At 50.8% G+C, this 17,715-nt stretch overlaps 1 protein-coding gene across 2 annotated transcripts in view; it reads left to right on the top strand.

Moving 5' to 3' along the window:
* The window catches only part of ATP10D (ATPase phospholipid transporting 10D (putative)), a 755,240-nt gene that overhangs the window by 676,363 nt on the left and 61,162 nt on the right, over positions 1–17,715 (top strand). The window lies entirely within an intron of this gene.

Here is a 17,715-nt window from a genome sequence, read left to right as displayed (position 1 = left end):
ATCGCGGGATGATGTCGTGGCATCTACTTTGACAACGCCCCTGCGCACTGACATCAGTTCTTTCTTGTTCCGCGGCAGCGTAGCACATATCTGGAGAGAGCTTGCCCCATAGTAATTTTTTGACTAACCTTTTTTTGACTTTTGTCAACTTCTATTTTTTGACTCCTGTCAAAATCTGATGTATGTGACGGACCCGTACATCGTGTGCCTCTGGTGCCTGGAGAGGGACCACAACCTGAAGCCGTGCTCAGACTGTCGGGCCTTGAACCCTAAGTCTTTGCTGGAGTGATCCCAAAAGCTTTTGGAGGCCCAGCAGTCGGCTCTCGCTCGAGGGGAAGGTCTCCAAACCGGTCGCGGGGTCACCACACCTCATCCAAGTCTTTGCTCTCTTAGGGTAAGTCGAAGCACAAGAAGACGTCAAAGAAGCACCCTTACTCTTTGCCTTTTCCCCGTCAGTTGGCTGACCTGCTGCATCGTCGTTCTATGGCTCCGTCTCTGTTGCCTGATTCAGGGACGACTCCACGCTTAACTCCTTTTCCGGGAGCTGGAGCTTCCCCTGCCTAGCTTTGTACGTTCTAGGAAGCCCTCCACCGCATCTTTGGGCAGCCCGACTCCGCTGGCGCGCCTTCAGACCCCGTGGAGTCAATGTCGATGCTGGAAGCTCTGGCCCCGGCACTGGACGGCCCCCGTGGATCCAGGCATGGATCCGGATTAATGCCAGTAACCTTACTTGACCTTCCCCGGCCTTCCCCGACGACAATGTCCCTGGCCCTGCCCCAGGTCAACGCTGTCCCCATCCACATCCCCGAGATGGAAACGGAGCCAGATCAATGTTGAATCAGACGCCGGAGGGTACTTTCGTTCCCTTGTTCATCCCAGGGATTCTCTTTCACCCTATGGTTGGTGATGAGGACTGGGAGGGGTCGCTGAACCCTTTGGCAGACTAGCTGGAAGAACCGTACTGGAGAGAGGAATTGGGTGACGCCGGTGGACTGTACACCTCCCCAGACCTTGGCATGCTTTCTCCCCCTACCGTGACTACGGAGGAGGGGGTGTCCTATGCAGTGGTTGTGCGTAAGGCAGCCGAGGCCTTGGACCTGGATCCCCCTACAGTAGCAGTCAGGTCTAACCTCCTGAAAGAGGTGCTTCAACCGGCGGCAACTTCCTCTGAACCACTCTTGCCCTTTATTGAAGCCCTGATGGATGTCCTTCTGGGCACTTGGTCCAAGCCCAGCACAGGAGCTCCTGTGGAACAGATGATTACCCGCCACCACTGCCTGGCTCCGGGCTATCTAATTTTCCTCACCCAACATCCTTCCCCTTGAGAGCTTGGTGGTCCAAGCTTCTTCTTCCAAAGGTGCTTTTCCTTCTGCACCCCTGGACAGGAAATCCAAGAAGCTCAATCATCTTGGGAAGCGCATGTTCTCTTCCTCCAGTTTGGCACTGTGGTCCGTGAATACCACGTGCCTCTTGGGCCGCTACTCCCATACAGTCTGGGATGCGGTTGTGAAGGTGCTGCCTAAGTGCCCGGAGTAGGCCAGTGCTGTTACCTCCCAGGCAGTGGCGGATGGGAGAGACGCAACCAAATTCACAATCAGATGTAGACTGGATACCGCCGACTCACTAGGCAGAAGGATTACCACGTCGGTAGCCCTTTGGCACTACGCCTGGTTGAGGATATCTGGTTTTTCAGGGGATGTTCAAGCAGCCTTGCTGGACATGCCCTTCGATGACTGTCACCTTTTTGGTGACAAGGCAGACTCGGCGCTTGAGAGCTTCAAGGATTCTAGGGCTACAGCCAGATCCTTAGGCCTCGCTGCATCCTCTTGTTCCGCACAGTCTGCCTTTTGCTCCTTTCGTGGCTACGGGAGGGGCACCCCACTGTGTCTGACCCAGTCTAGCCACCGGCCCAAAAAAGGTGCCCAGCCTCTCCGTGGCCGCGGAGGAGGGACCCAGCGACGAGGGTTTTGGAACCAGCGGGCAGGCCAGTCCACCTTCTAACCCCCCCCCCCCGCAGCAGCCTGCAAACTCTCCTAGTCTGACTTTTCAGGCCCACCACAGCCAGTGGGTGGCAGGATTTGCCATCACCTCCTCCACTGGCAATCCATCACGTCAGACAGGTGGGCTTTGCAGATAGTCCAAAGGAGCTACTACCTCCCCTTCAAGACTACCCCTCCCTACATGCCACAGACTTTCAATAGCATGTCAGAGGATCATTTGGCACTACTCTGCTAGGAAGTCTCAGCTCTCTTGGCCAAAGAAGCTATCTAGAGGGTCCCTGTGCCAGAAGTAGGTAGTGGTTGCAATTCCTGCTATTTTGTGGTGCCCAAGAAGGACAAAGCCCTGCATTCCTATCCTGTATCTCAGGGCTCTGTTAACTTTGGCTCAGGTTCTATCTGCCCTCGACCCTGGATACTGGATGGTGGTGTTGGACTTGCAGAATGCCCATTTTCACATTCCCGTATTCCCAGCTCACAGACCTTACCTATGGTTCACGTTAGGCCACGAGCATTTTCAGGTCACCTTGCTCCCATTTGGCCTTATTAATACCCCTCAGGTGTTCACGAAAGTGATGGCGGTGGTCGCAGCTCATCTACGCAGATCAGGGGTTCCAATTTCCCCTATATCGGCTGTTGAAAGGGGGCTCGCCCCAGGCTGTCGTCTCCAACCTCCGGACTATGGTGGACCTCCTGCATTTGCTGGGGTTGACTATCAACGTGCCGAAGTCACACCTGACTCCCTCTCAGTTGCTCCCTTTCATCAGAGCTGTTCTGGACACAGTGCAGTTTCAGGCTTATCCTCCCGAACAGCGAGTCTGGGATATTCGGGCTATGATACTGATGTTTCTGCCTCTATCCCGGTTTTTGGTGAGAATGACCCTGAGGCTGCTGGGCCTAATGGCCGCCTGCATCCTCCTCCTGCTGCTGAATCATGCCAGATGGCATATGCGGGCTCTGGAGTGGAACCTGAAGTTCCAGTGGGCACAGCATCAGGGGAACATGTCAGACTACGTCCAGATCTCAGAGTGAAGTGCACAACAACTGCAGTAGTGGTTAACGACCCAGGATTGGGTCAGAAGCAGATCCCTCTTCCTTCCTCATCCAGAACTCATGGTGGTGACCGATGCATCACTCCTGGGATGGAGTGGCCACCTGGGAGAGGCAGAGATCAGAGGAGTCTGGTCTCCAACGGAGTCCGAGCTCCATTTCATCTTTTTGGAGCTCCGGGCGATCAGCTTCGCACTGAAGGCATTCCTTTCCCCTCCCTCAAGGGGAAGGCAGTGCAGGTGTTCACAGACCACCCCACCGCCATGTGGTACTGCAACAAAAAGGGCGAGTGGGGCCATGGACCCTTTGTCAAGAGGTTCTTTGCCTTTGGACATGGCTGGAACATCAGGGCATGATCCTGGTTGTTCAACACCAGGCAGGTTCTGTGAACGCCAGGGCAGACAAACTCAGCCATCGGTGCCTGGTGGATCACAAATGGCGTCTTCATTTTGAGGTGATGCAAGGTCTCTTCCAGCAGTGTGGAGAGCCTTGGTTAGATCTGTTTGCCTCCGAAGAGAACACGCAATGTCAGCAGTTCTGCGCGTTGGAGTTTCCAGTAGGCGCTCGCTCGGCGACGCTTTTCGTCGTGAGTGGAATTGCGGCCACCTGTCCTCCTTTCCGCCTGTACCACTTCTGCCCCGAGTGCTGAAGATCAAGCGCGACCGGGCCCAAGTCATTCTTGTGGCACTGGACTGGGCAGTAAGGGTCTGGTACTCCGAGCTCCTGAGCACGGCTATCGATCCTCCGATCAGACTGCCCCTTCGGGAGTATCGTCTTCACAGTAGCAGGGGATGGGCCTCCATCTGAACCTGTCCAGCTTCCACCTCGTTGCGTGGAGATTGAGCTGCAACTTTGGACAGCGTTTGACCTTCCTCCCGAAATCTGTGATGTCATTTTGGCAGCCAGGTGTCCCTACACAAAAGCGGTATTTGCCTGTCGATGGAACAAGTTTGTGGCATGGTGCACTGCAAAGTCTGTGGATCCCCTTTCTGCTCCTCTTTCTGAGGTTCTTATGTTCCTTCTTTATTTGACCCAGCAGGGCTCTGCTCTAGGTACTCTTAAAACCTACCTGGCAGTCATCTCTGCTTTTCTTTGGCTACCAGATCAGCCCTCTTTGTTCAATTCTCCTACTGTAAGTAGGTTCTTTAAAGGCATTATTCATCTCTTTTCTCCATCTCCTTTCATAATGCCTCAGTGGGACTTGAACCTTGTCTTGACTTATCTTAAGTGCACTCTTATGAGCCTCTTCACAACTGTCCTCTTAGGCTTATTACCTTGAAAACAGCTTTTCATGTTGCCATCACCTCTGCTCGCAGAGTGATTGAGCTTCAAGCTCTTTCTTCTAAGCCTCCCTTCTTCTCGGTGCTTCCAGACAAAGTGGTGCTTCGAGCGAGACCCTCGTTCCTCCCTAAAATTGTCACTCCTTTTCACTGTTTTTCGACTTTAGTCTGGCTGGGGTCCTGCTATTCAGGACCCCAGCCTAGCTGCTTCTTCTCTAAATGGACTCCATGTACCTTAGGTACACAACAGATTGGATTCTGAGGTGCCCTTATAAGTCCCTAGTATATGGTATACTTTGTACCCAGGGCATAGGTAACCCAGAGACCTACCAGGGTCTGCAGCATGTACTATGCCACCCCTGGGAAGCCCTCCAAAATGACACCACAGGTCTGCTACTGAGCCTGAGTAAGGTGGTGCATGCACCCCTTACAGAGATATAGGTTCACTATATCTCACCTATCACTGCACATATAAACCTATCAGTCACCCCTATGGCAGGCCTTATCAATCCAGAAGGCAGGGTGCTTGGTTTTGTGTGAGAGGGTGCCCCTTCATGAGCAGAGCCCCTCTGCAGCCTTCGGAATCTCTTCTCCGGGGTTGTCTGTGATGCAGCCTGACCATATACTCTTAAGTGCATTATAACAAAACGGTTAATGCTAACTTTGGACTGGCTACACGGAAACATGTCGCGTTTGGTATCAAACACCTTGGAATCATACCCCCACACCAGAAACAATAGGTTTCCTGTCACAGGGAGGTATTACCACCCCCCAGACAGGCCTTTGTGGATTAGAGCTGGGTGGGAGCACTCTGAGTGTGCTGAAGTCCTGCACTGGGGGCACATTTGGTGTCCCTGTGCATAGTCCAGCTCAAACCTGCTGCAGGGGCTAGCAGCCCCTGCTCTGGCGCGAAACTGGACAAAGGAAATGGGTGTAGCCACCCCTTTTTCCAAACCCTCCCATAGGTGGGTCCCCTGAGTTAGTCCAACCCCTTCCTTGGGTAAAAAGAAGGAACCTCTGTAGCTAGAACTTTAGATATCCCTGGGCGAAACTCTGAAACTGAATCCTGGAACTTCGACGACCTGTTCAACTCCAGATGACTGAAGAATCTCCCTTGGTGTAAAGGAGTTACTCCCCTGCTTGGCAGGCACCAAAGACTTGTCTGTCTTGTCTACGTCTCCGAAGCTCCCACCGGACGCCGAAGACTTTGCAACACCAGAGGTGGATTTCCAGACTTCCCAGAGGCTGAACCGTGTCCCCAGCAAAGCTGAGACCCATAGCCCTCGTTGGTACCGTGGCACCAGACGGAACCCCTGGACACCAAGCACATTTGCAAGTGCATCAGCTTCCCAGCGACTCTCGAGGCTGTGCATTGGGTTACTTGTAGCCCAGACCCAGAGCACCTTTTGCACCAAAGATTGTGGGCCTACTCTCCACAAGTCTTCCGTGAGCCCGCTCTTTGCATTCCCGCTCGAGGTACCTTCTCGATCCCTGGTCCGTCGACTGGTGGGTCCCTGTGAAGGCAACTCTTACTTTAATTGGGCTTCCCTGGTTGCTCCAGACGTGCCCTGACTCTCCATCGCTTGGGGAGTCTCCGTTGCTGGTCCGCACCAAAGCATCTTTCTCCTTTCTGCATGGGTTGCTGTTGCCATGGCTTGTTGTGTCCAATCCAGGCACCGACGCTGCAGCACTCGACATCCTTCGTGGGACAGCTCGAATCCAGCTCCTGGTCGTCCTCGACGCCTCCTGGTCCTCGTGGCTGAAGAGTCAAGCTTCACCCCTTTCACCTGAAACACCCGACATCGGTGGGCATTCGTCTACCGTGCCCCTGGTCACTGGCAAGTGACCCAGACTCTGTCCCCTCTTCTTTCAGGTTCCTCACATCTCTGATCCAGGCTTGGATCCCTTCGGACACTTTGCATCTTCCCGGCATCAGCACTTCTTCGCCAGCTGCCATTGAAAACGACGACCCAACCCAACACCATTTGACACCTATGCACCCGGCTTCCCTGGGTGAGGTAACTCGAGAACTCCGGTGCTCCCATGGGTGTTGACCCTAGAACTGTCTAAGTCCAAGAGGGTTTGGTCTAAGTCCATTTCTAAGTGTCCTTTAACTTTAAAAATCTAACCGCGACTTTCCCCATAGAAGCTAACGGGAGCTCGCAGCTGTGTTCTCACACTGCACACGACCCCCGTGGGTACCCTGTGTCACTACCTTGGGTGGCTCCGTGGGGTCCCAGCGATTCTACAGGCTCTAGGCCTTGTGTCTAGTCAAGTCGTGGTTCTTATACCACTTTCTTAGTATATGGTTTGGTCCGCCCCCAGGGCCTAATGTGTATTGTGCTAATTTACTGTAATATTTGAATTGTAACTTATGTGCTTTTACCTCTAGCCTCATAAAGAGACTAGTAGGGTGTGTTTAGTAATGAATACATATATATATTTTATATATATATATATATATACACACCTGGTGTGGTTTCATATAGCCACTCAAGAGATAATAGACTGGTTAAACAAGCTGCTTTACATTCCTTCAAGACTTAGCCTGAAGGCTGCTCTCCATAGCTACCACTAGGATAGCTTTCAATAAAGGTTGTCTTTAACCTATCATTAATAAGGGTTTGTTTGGACTGGTGCAAGGTGCCCACTAGAACTAGTGGACAGCATATACCAGGCCAACTTCTCACATTTTGTATAAAGATGTGTTACTCTTTAGCAAAGAAGGAACCTCTAGTGGGACTGCGGGTGCACTAGAGATCCACAGCCCCTGCTGCTTTGTCATATGGAGACCCACTTATCGACATCTGCCAGGCGGCCACGTGTGCATCTATGCACACGTTCACCAGACATTACTGCCTGGATAGTCAAGTCCAGAGGGACAGCTACTTTACCCGTTCTGTTCTCCAGGCCTTGCTGGTGTGAACTTAGTTTGCAGACCCTCTTCCGGGGTTGGTATTGCTGGGGTATCTTTTCTAAGGTAAGGAATCAATAACTAATAGTCTCTTTCAGATGAACAAGTTAGTTACCTTCAGTAACAAAGTATCTGTAAGAGACATATATTAGTTATAGATTCCTTGCCACCCCACCCATCCTCCCCTCTCTGCAAATTGACTTCTAGGGGTAGGGACTTCCTTGCAGGGCCTAGTTGTGGCGCACCAGTGGTCAATGTCTTTCATGGGTCTGCGCTTCTGGCATGGAAAGTAGTGTCAGAACTGACGTCAGCGCACAGGACGGCATCTAAGTAGACACCGCAGAGTCATCCCGGCAACCACGACGAGAGACTCGGAGTCCACCGACGCCACTTTTCGATGCGCAGGGGCACTGCTAGAGAGAAATTCTCCGGATCCAGTCTGACGCCTTGGGGTAATTCTATGGTAAGGAATCTATAACAAATATATGTCTCTTATAGATCCATCGTTACCGAAGGTAAGTAACTTGTTCGTTATTGCGTTAACATTTTGTTTATGAAATACAGAAGTCAAATCTTGCAGACTTTGTGGGGCAGAGCATTCTTACATATAGCTTTGGCCTTTCTGTGTGCAAAACAAGCATTTCCTCGATTATCTTTTTGACACCTTTTCTCAGCTTAATCCTGCAAAGTATCTTCTGGAGTGCTTATTGGTTGGCAAAAATATTAATCGTCAGCAGCAGTAATTCTCACAGTGAATGAAGGAAAGAGTTTGATTACCATCCCATTTGCAGAGGTGGATTGATAAAGAAAATCATCCGAAATGATTTGATTTAGTGATAGTGAGTTAATTATTCTTTTTTACAACATATTTTATTAGGATTTCAAGTATTACAGGTGGTATCCATTGCATTTCCATAATCATTTCAAATGTAGGTTACTTCGTATCAATCATTGCTTGCATCCGATCTACAATTATGATTTTTCACAGTTAACTGGTGCTAATATTCATCCCATTATCTACTCTAAAAACCCAACTCTCCTTTTCCCTCCCACCTGGCGAATATCCAGCAGCCATTCTGTACCAGTAACGTCAAAAGACCACAAGTTGAATTTAGTTCTCGCGGTCTACCCCCTGCCCAACAGTTCCTCCTTCCGTATCCCCTCAAGGGTGCAGTATGTCAATATCCCCTCGCAAGAGCCCTGCTCCCTTCTCTCTCCTCGCTCAAGGTTCCGGGCTACCTTGTGGGGACTGTCCCTCCTGAATTGCTTCCACTGATGTTGGTTCAGGTTCTTTCAGACTATTGACCAAGGCCTCCCAAGCCTGAGCTCGCGCCAATGCCTCTTTTGGCATTTCGAAGAAGTACCCTCCCCTCACAGGGCGCCCATTTCTCAAATTCAACCTTCTAGGTTAGACTTTTTGGCCCCCCTGGGATTTCCAATGTCACGTGATCTCCCGCTTAGCCAGGACCAGGGCTAAGTCTTGAAATCAACTGGTTACCTAACTGTTAGCGTTGCGTGGGAACTGTCCCAATAGGCAATAAGCAGGAGTGTGTGGGATCGGGCACTGTATTACCCTCCAATGGTGGCAGCTACTGTTGTCCAATAGGCCTGTAGCCCAGGACAAGTCCACATCATGTGCAATAGTTCCGCCCCCACTTCCCTGCATCTCGGGTATTTCGCATCATCCCTCTGAAAAAACGTATTTATCCGCCCAGGGATAAGATAGGCTCCGTGCAATATCAAAAAATTAATTAGCCAAAACCGGGCATTTCTCGAGGATTTTGGGATCCCCATTAATACATTCTCCCAGGATTTGTCGTCTAGAGGGATATTCAGGTCCTCTATCCAGTTATTACGTAGCTTACTCAGTCGTTGTGTTGTATCCCTACTTAGGTCCCCATATAAGCATGTGACTGCTTTAATTCTAACCCGCCAGTGCCCAAGTATGCACAGGAGGTGTGCGGTGAAGGCTTAGCAGATCCCAATCTCCAATGCGCTCTAATAGCTGAAATCAGTCCCGCATGCAGTACAAAATTTCCCTGGGGCAGATCGTATCCCTCCCTGAAGTCCTCAAATGGCATGAGTCATTCTAAGAGCAACCCATCTCCGTCCCGTGACCCACAGCAAGGCTGTCATTATAGAGTGTAAGGCTGCGTGCCTTTTTAGGGGTTCCCATATTGGAAGTGTCGTAAAGAAATATAGCAGTCTTGGTAACGCCACCTTCTTCAGGAGGGCTACCCTCCGCGCCAGAGATAGTGATAGTGGGAGTCCCTTCCAAAACTCCATGTTGGCCTTCAAGGACCTCAGGGCCATACCTAGGTTTCCCTCAAATATGTCAGTTTGGGTATGGTATAATTTCACCCCTAAATATTCTAGGCAGTGAGGTTCCCATGTAAGAACACGCAGCTCCACCACGCTGGGCCCCAGCCACCGTCGATGGGAGCAATTTGGACTTTTGCCAATTAATTTTCAATCCAGACATTTCTCCAAACTCTCCCAACAAAACTTTAGCCCCTTGGTAAGTCCTCCTGCACATTCCCAAGGAAGAGTAGCAGATCTGCATAAAGGGCAATATAGTGTGTTTTAGTCCCTAATCATATGCTTTGGTAGCACCCTACTATGCGGGCCAGGGAGGCCAAAGGCTCCATAGCAAGGGCAAAGAGGAGCAGCAAGAGGGGGCATCCATGCCAAGTACCCCACTCAACCTTGCAGCTCTCCAAGATCGTCTGCCCTCATCACATTTTTGCTGTTGGTCTCATGTATAGTAGTCTAACCCAATCAAAAAAGCCCTGCCCCATTCCCATTTTGTCTAAGCCGTATAAAAATCCCCACTCAAGGCTATCAAAGGTCTTTTCCATGTCAACCGCGAAGACTATCTCTTAGTCCCTCCCCAAGCCTCCTTTTGTCATAAGGGCCATAAGTCATCTAATGTTGAGTGCTGTGTTGCGCCCTAGGATGAATCCTGCCTGGTCTTGATGTACTAGGGTCGACATAAACGGCTGGAGTCTCATGACCAGTATTTTGCTTAGTATTTTAAAATCTAAATTTAGCATCGATAATGGCCTATAAGCTTCACCAAGCTTAAGAAGTGGGACGATCAGCGCTTCCTGGGTAGAGCCCGGGAGTTACCCTTCTCCTAGGGCTGCCCAATATACTTCCTTTAATATGGGTGCCAGTTCCTCAAACTATGCAGCGTAATGTTTTATGGGAAACCTATCTGTTCCGGGTGTTTTACCTTTAGCCAGTCCCTTTATTGCCTCTCTTATTTCTTGTACATTAATAGGGGCTCCCAAGGTCTCTACCGCCTCTGCATCTAGGGCAGTGAGCGGAATTGCATTCAAGTACTCCCCTATCGCGTTGCCCCCGCCCAGATCTTGACCTATATAGAGTGGTGTAGAGTTCCAGGAATCTTCTGTTAGTCTTCCTGCCTATATAGTATATACCCTCCAGTGTCCTCCACAGCCAGGATCGGGGTGCCCCTCCGGGCAGGGTTGGCGAGCCAAGTCAGAAGGGGTCCAGTTCTGTCCCTCTTCGCATGCGTGCGCTCCATGTAGCGCTTGTAATTGTAAGCATGCAGCCACTCTGTTTGGCCACCTCCTCCTTGGCATCCAATAGGGCTGTGCCCAGCTCTGGGTGCCCCGGTCGCTGCTTCTGTAGCATGCGCAGTGCCCCATCTGCTGTCTCCCAGGTCCACCTCCAGGGTGAGCCTCACTCCTATAGAGGTTGCCATGCATTTGCCCCTCAGCACCACCTTAAAGGCATCCCACTCCATCAGTCAGGAGGTAATCGTGTTTTCATTTTCATTGAAATAACTCCTTATGCACTCTCTGATCTCCTCCCGGAACACCTGATCCTCTAGTGCCTCCGTCTTAAGTCTTCACGTTGGTATTCTCTGACGCATCTGTCCCCACTTCAAATGTAGTAGGGTTGGATTATGATCAGATAGAGTATGTGTTAAGTATTCCACTGCCTGAATCTGAGCATATTTATCCAGGGAGCAAAAAAAGGTATTGAGTCTAACATGCAGGTTGTGGACCAAAGAATAATCCCTGCCATCTGGATTCAAGCGTCTCCAGGAGTCAATTAAGTCCCATCTGTCCTGCCATCCCTGAAATGCCCTAGCCACTCTAGTTATAGGGGCGTCTCTCAGAGGTGGATGTGAGCGATCCTTCTGGGGATCCGATATGCAACTAAAGTCCCCTCTAATAATAACGGACCCAGGTAGGTAGGTCGCAAGAGCTCTCGTGATCCTGGCCAAGAACATCCACTGTTCTGTATTAGGGCCATTCATACTTACAATTGCTATGTCACGACCATCCAACCTGCCCCTTATTGCCACATATCGACCCTCTGGTTCTATCATCTCCACAGTACATTGAAAAGGGATCCCTGCTCTGACCCAGATCAAAACTCCCCTAGCAAAGGCGGGGTACGGTGTGTAATACAATTGGCCTTGCCATCTTCGTCTGAGTGCCTCCCCCCTCCTTCACAGTCAGATGGGACTCTTGTAAAAGTGCAATATGGACTCTCCTCCTATTCAAATCGGACAGAATTTTATACTGCCTTGACATAGTATGCATGCCTCTAATGTTCCAGGAAATTATCTTGTATGATTGGTGATTAGCCATTTGGGTTCACCATATGTATTCCCCATTGAGCTCTGTCAGCCCACCATATGATATCTGCTGGTGACAGTCCAGTCCGTGGTTTCACAATGACCGCTGCCTTGCAGTCGACCGAGGGAGGAAGATGCCGAAAACAGCTGGTTCCCGGCCCCAAGCCCGCTGCCCTAGCCTGCCGCCCCGGCTGATCCCCACACAGCGGGGGGGGGGGGGGGGTCCCTACATAGCACCTGCAAGCCATGTGCGGCCGGCCGGCAGGGTGCTAACTGCAGTTGAGTACGGCAGAGCGTGGTTATCTCTCCACAGCGGGCATCGTGTCGCCTCAACTCCCAACCGCCGCATCAGCGGCAGCGCCTGCTCGGGGATTACTGTGGCGCACAGGTGAGCCTCGGCGGCAGGCAGACAGGCACTACCGCGGTAAGCGGTACACAGCAAACCGCAAAGGGCAAGTGCGGCCGCCATTAGTTGGCAGTTGCTGTGAGTGTCCCCTTGGCGGTCTCACGGAGATGGCCCGATCAGATCGGGCGCAGCCTGTCCCCTGCCCTGCAAGCCCCGCTTGCCTCCCTCCACCTGCTCCCTGCTATCGGGCTGGGGGTGATCTCGCACCTTGGGAATAGCGCATAACCACGTCCTCCTTCAAAGGCCATATCCCTGCAATATTCCAGCATTAACAAGCAAAGTAACTCCATCAGCAGAAGTACACAAACAGAAAGTGAGTGACGTGGGACAGTTGGAGGAGCACGCTGGAGCACTCCGGCACCCCAGGCACCAGCCCTTGTTCAGCCGTATCAACAGCAGTCAAAGGCGGAGACCAACAGCAGAAACGATTTGGAGTGCGACGATTCCCACCACCACCCCACTACTACTCCTTCAAATCCTGGTAAGCCTTGCAAATCAATAAACCTGCTGTGACCAATCAATCCACAGTACATTTGGCCGGTCAGCCTCTCAGCCAAACAGCCAAGCCCTATTAGCGCTTCACTCAGCAAAATTGGACCCAAAAGAAAGGGCCGACTGCACACGACCCCTGAGGAAGTTGCCAATAATCATTCCTCTATCAAAATGATTACTAGGAGCAAATCACTAACAGAAAGCCTAAACGAAATGCCTCAAGACGCAGAACAAAGGGGGTCGATCAGGTACTTCTTTAAGAAAAACGCCCCAGCACCAACCAGGGCACCACTAAGGGCTGGCAATTGCATGTAGCCCATTCCCTCAATGATAGCATAGATGCAGCTCTGCGGAAATCATCTACGACCGAAATAAACCGCTCTAACAATAGAGCCCTACTGTGGCAGTGATCTAAGATGGAAGTCCAAATAGATCTCCTGCAATCGATTGCAGGCCGCCTAGTCAACATAAGCTCCAGGGTGGAAGAACTGGAAAATAGGATCGCCCAGTACCTGGTCTCCAACCTGGGGGAATGTTTCCTGTTCCTGCTCAATACTCATGGAAAATGGGCGTCTCTTCCTGAGGTCGTAGTGGGCATAGTAGAGATAGCCAAAGGAAGCAGGGAGACGCCGACTTCGAGCAACACGGATGATAGGCCGACTGCTAACAGCTATCTCCAGGCGGCGAGACAAACAGAAGGAGCCCAAAGACAACAGTCGGACCGGGCCAAAAAGTGGCACACAGGATCGAGAATTCCACCCATAGATCCAAAGTAGCCCAGGGTACACAAAGCCCCAACAGTGGGGGAAGTAGGGGTAGGGACGTCCTGGCAACTGGCTCACAAGAACATACTCCCAGCAAAATGGACATTCTCGAACCTACTCTATCAAGGAGAGCAAAAAAGAAGCTGAAGAAACAACTGAAAAAAACGAAGTTAAGAGGGAGACAATCGCAGCTATGGAAGACCGACGACCTACCCCCACAAGGGGATGCCAAAGCCAGCCAGCTCTACCCAATCTTCATAGCCAAAAATTGGTGCAAGAAGGACTCTACCATCGCCCGCCTCCTGGAGACCAGCAAACGCAGCCAATTTTACCAAGCAATCCCACTGCAAAGGACCAAAAGCCAATTGCAAGTTTAGGCTGGCCCACAGGCTAATGAATCAATAGCAGGAACAAGTTCTGCACCTGCTGAAAAAACCTCCCAGCCAGCGATCACAACGCCGCCACAGCTGGATGGTTCAAAATCACTCCAGCTAAGCCCCGTGCACCAGTCTGGCACCGGGAGCAATCCAGGCCAGACCAAGTGGTCCCAAGTAGGATCTTCCATAAGCAAACAAGGAAGCATAAGCCTTGGATCAATCTAGGCAGAGCACGCCCTAGGAAGGGGAAAAGCGGCCCAAACCCCGGGCACACCAACAATTGTCCATGAGGTAGTCCTCACCCCGATATTCCACAGCACGACATTCTAAACCGGAGCAACATTCTTTGCCTTTTTAAACACCTTGCCACCCTATACCAGATACAAACTGGGGATCTAGAATGGGTGAGATTCCTGAGTATCAAGGGAGTCACACATGGCGACTCAACAGTGGTGGGCCTGAAGCAAAAGGAAATACAACAAGCCGTCATGAATATCTCCAAACAACTCGCCGAGTGGGGCATTGATGTTCAGACTCTGTTGCACCCAAAATATCCACATGTCTTAGCACCAGATAATGGAGGCAAGGGTCCTTGGTCGATCCTGCATAGGACAAATAGCTTAGTATCCCTTGGCACGAGACGGACGGGCTCCAAGGACTCCACGGGCATCAGGATTTCATGCCGAAACAACTATCGGGTCATCTGCGCAACCCCACTCGTACCAGACCCTACCGGAATTTCAGGAAGATGGCAGCAGCATTCCTTACAGCTGCGACACCAGGCCTGGCAGGGGGAGAGGCCAGGGGAGGAACACCTTCGAAGCAGCAATTAACCATAATTTCATGGAACATTGCAGGGATCAGTAAAATCAGTGAAAATGAAAACTTGAAGCAGTTCCTGGAAACTGGAGACATATTCTGCTTTCAAGAGACTTGGGCTTTGTCTAGCACTCCATTGGCAGGGTACCACAAACACTATGTTCCAGCAACAAAAAGGACTCTTTGGCCATCCGTCTGGCGGTCTATCAGTTTTTATTAAACATGCAAGCACCCTCGCTGCGACAGATACCAATCTGAACTCATCCGAGCTACAAGCTCTACAGATCGGAGGCCTGAATCTCAACTTACATCCAATGCGCCTTCTGATAATGAACTGCTATATCAACCCGGTACAGACCACCATGAAAGACCAGATGGAGGCACTGTCATGGAGATTAGATGACCTCTCTCACCAGGTTATCCTAGCTGGAGACTTCAACTTAAAGGATCTTGATGAAGCGGAATCCCCCCTCTGGGGTTGGGCAGGGCTGCCCCCCTTTACGCCCTCCTTAATAATCACAAGCTGACCACAGCTGATGCATTGAAAGAAGCACGCTCTAATTCCTGGCATCCCCAACCGACCTTCCAGGACATCTCAAAAATCGACTACATCATGGTCAGTGAAGCAATGGCGGCTAGTTTGGAAGACTTTGTAGTCGAGGATAGGACGGAAAGCGATCACAGGCCACTAAGAGCAGTGTTTCAGCTGAAAGTACTGTCGGCTACCATTCTCCAAGTCATTGGAGAGTCAAGAGGGGTCGAAAAACAGTGTCCTGAGTAGGATCAAATGGTCAGACAAGATAGGCAAGAAGCTCCAAATCTGATTGGATCAGAAACAGGAAAGGGGCTTATCAACCCTGTTCTCGCCCGCAAAGGACTGGGAGAACACTGTAGAGGACCCACAAGCGAAGATGGGTCATCCCCAGTCACAATGTCCCTGGTCCAAAGTGCAACCAACTGCTGGAAGCATTTACCCAACTAAAGATATACGCGAAAGTAAACGGCTCCTGCGCAAGGCCCTTGTAACAAAGAAAAGAGGGGACAGACAAATGGAGCGTCCTTCGGTCGCATCACTGAGGGCAGCCCTAAGGAAGAAATTGTGGGAACACAAAAAAGCTCACACAGAGAGGTAATGGCTCAGTCTTATCCCTTCTTAAGCAGAAGAATCCATCAGGATTACGGAGACCTATAAATCAGCTGAGCAGCAGAGGAGTCTGAAGAGAAAACGGAGTAGCAGAGCAAGACTCACTGATCCACGTGAAGCAATTATATTCAATCGCCCCTTTAAACAAAGGCAGCTCAGAAGAGACCAGCCGCGGGGTGGGACAACTTCAGCAATCCAGTACAAAGCCAGGAGAAACAACCCCTAGTCCTGGCAACTCCCCCATGGGTCTGAGAGCCCAGGCTGAGGTACACTGCACACAGCCAGCCCAAATAAACCCTCAAATAGTCATCAAGACCCTCAAGAACATGAAGAACGACGGGGCCTCCGGGCCCAATGGGATACCTGCACCGGTCCTCAAAAAGGCCCCCGACTTTTGGGCAACAATTCTAACTCCTCTCTACAACTATACTTTTTCGACAGCTAAGTCCCCTGATTGTTGGAGGGGCTCCATATTGGTCCCTATATTTAAAAAAGGGAATCGTTTAAAGCCATCATATTACTGGCTCATCGCCTGCTTGATCTCGAGGCCAAGGCCTATGCCCGCCTCCTACTGAAGGATCTGGAGACTTGGGCTGAAGAAAAAAGTATCATTCCCTTCTATCAGACCGGCTTTAGGTCACAGTCATCGACCATGGACAATGTACTGGCGCTAGGACACCTATCGACACAGGCAGCAAAGAAGAAAAACCCTCCACTCTTCTGCTGCTTTATCGATGATAGCACAGCCTTCGACAAAATTGTACGCAGAAGATTATGGTGGAAACTAGAAAACTGGGGCATTCCACCAAACCTCTTGAAGGCAATTAGATCGCTATACGAAGAAACTTGGGTGCGGGTTAAATCAAGCGCCGGCACAGTGCTACCCAAAATAACAACAAACAATGGGCTGAAACAAGGATGCATGCTGGCCCCCATCCTCTTTAACTTGTATACTGCGGATCTGGGGGAGGCCCTGAAAGGAGCCACCCCAGCAGCACCAAGACTAGGAAGCGTGAGGCTGCCGGTGTTACAATACGCCAATGACACAGCTATAAAAGACCACACGAAGGTGGGCCTACGAAGAGCCCTAAACGCACTGAATCGCTTTAATAATAACAACCTGACAGTTAACCAGGGGAAGACCAAGGTCGTCCTCTTTAGGAGCTACCATCTGAAAAAGAAAGCACAGTGGCTAATGGGAAACCTGCAAATTAACACAGTTGCTTCATATAACTACCTAAGGGTTTGGCTCACGGAACGGGCCAAGGCGAACGTCCACCTGAAACAGCAGTCCTCCAAGGCCAATAAAGTTACACACCTGCTAAAGCAACTGAGCCAACACCTGATAAACCCTTTTGCCGGACCAATATTGACCATTTTAAAAGCGAAATTGCTGCCAGCCATTAGCTATGGCCACCTGGCCTTCCCTGGGTCACAGGACGCCCTCCTCAACAACAAGCCCAAGACAAAGCATATTAATCAGTGCGCCTCATTCCGAGGTCAGCGAGGAAATCAAGGCTAAGATTGGAGCTAGGTCTGGCGAGGCCAGACTTGATGTGCCAGGGGAGATCATCAAGCTATATCTAAGGATTCTAAGGGCTCCAGACAATTTTCTAAGACAACAACTGAGATCTATCTTCGAGGGGCCATGCTCGGCCTGGCACACCAGCCTTGGCAAAGCGTTCAACATACTGAAGATCCAGGAAGAGAGTATACCGCTGCTGGAAATTCCACTGAACGCTTGGAAAAAAGCTATAAATAGACAAGTGCGCGAAATATCTTTTGATCCTGACTTCAAATCTCTCCGCTCAAGCTCCCACTTAGACCCGCTGAGCAACTCCTACATGGTAGGTAAAG

This window comes from Triturus cristatus, chromosome 2_2 (genome assembly GCF_964204655.1).
Source record: "Triturus cristatus chromosome 2_2, aTriCri1.1, whole genome shotgun sequence".
NCBI lineage: Eukaryota > Metazoa > Chordata > Amphibia > Caudata > Salamandridae > Triturus > Triturus cristatus.
This window is presented reverse-complemented; position numbering and strand designations above follow the sequence as displayed.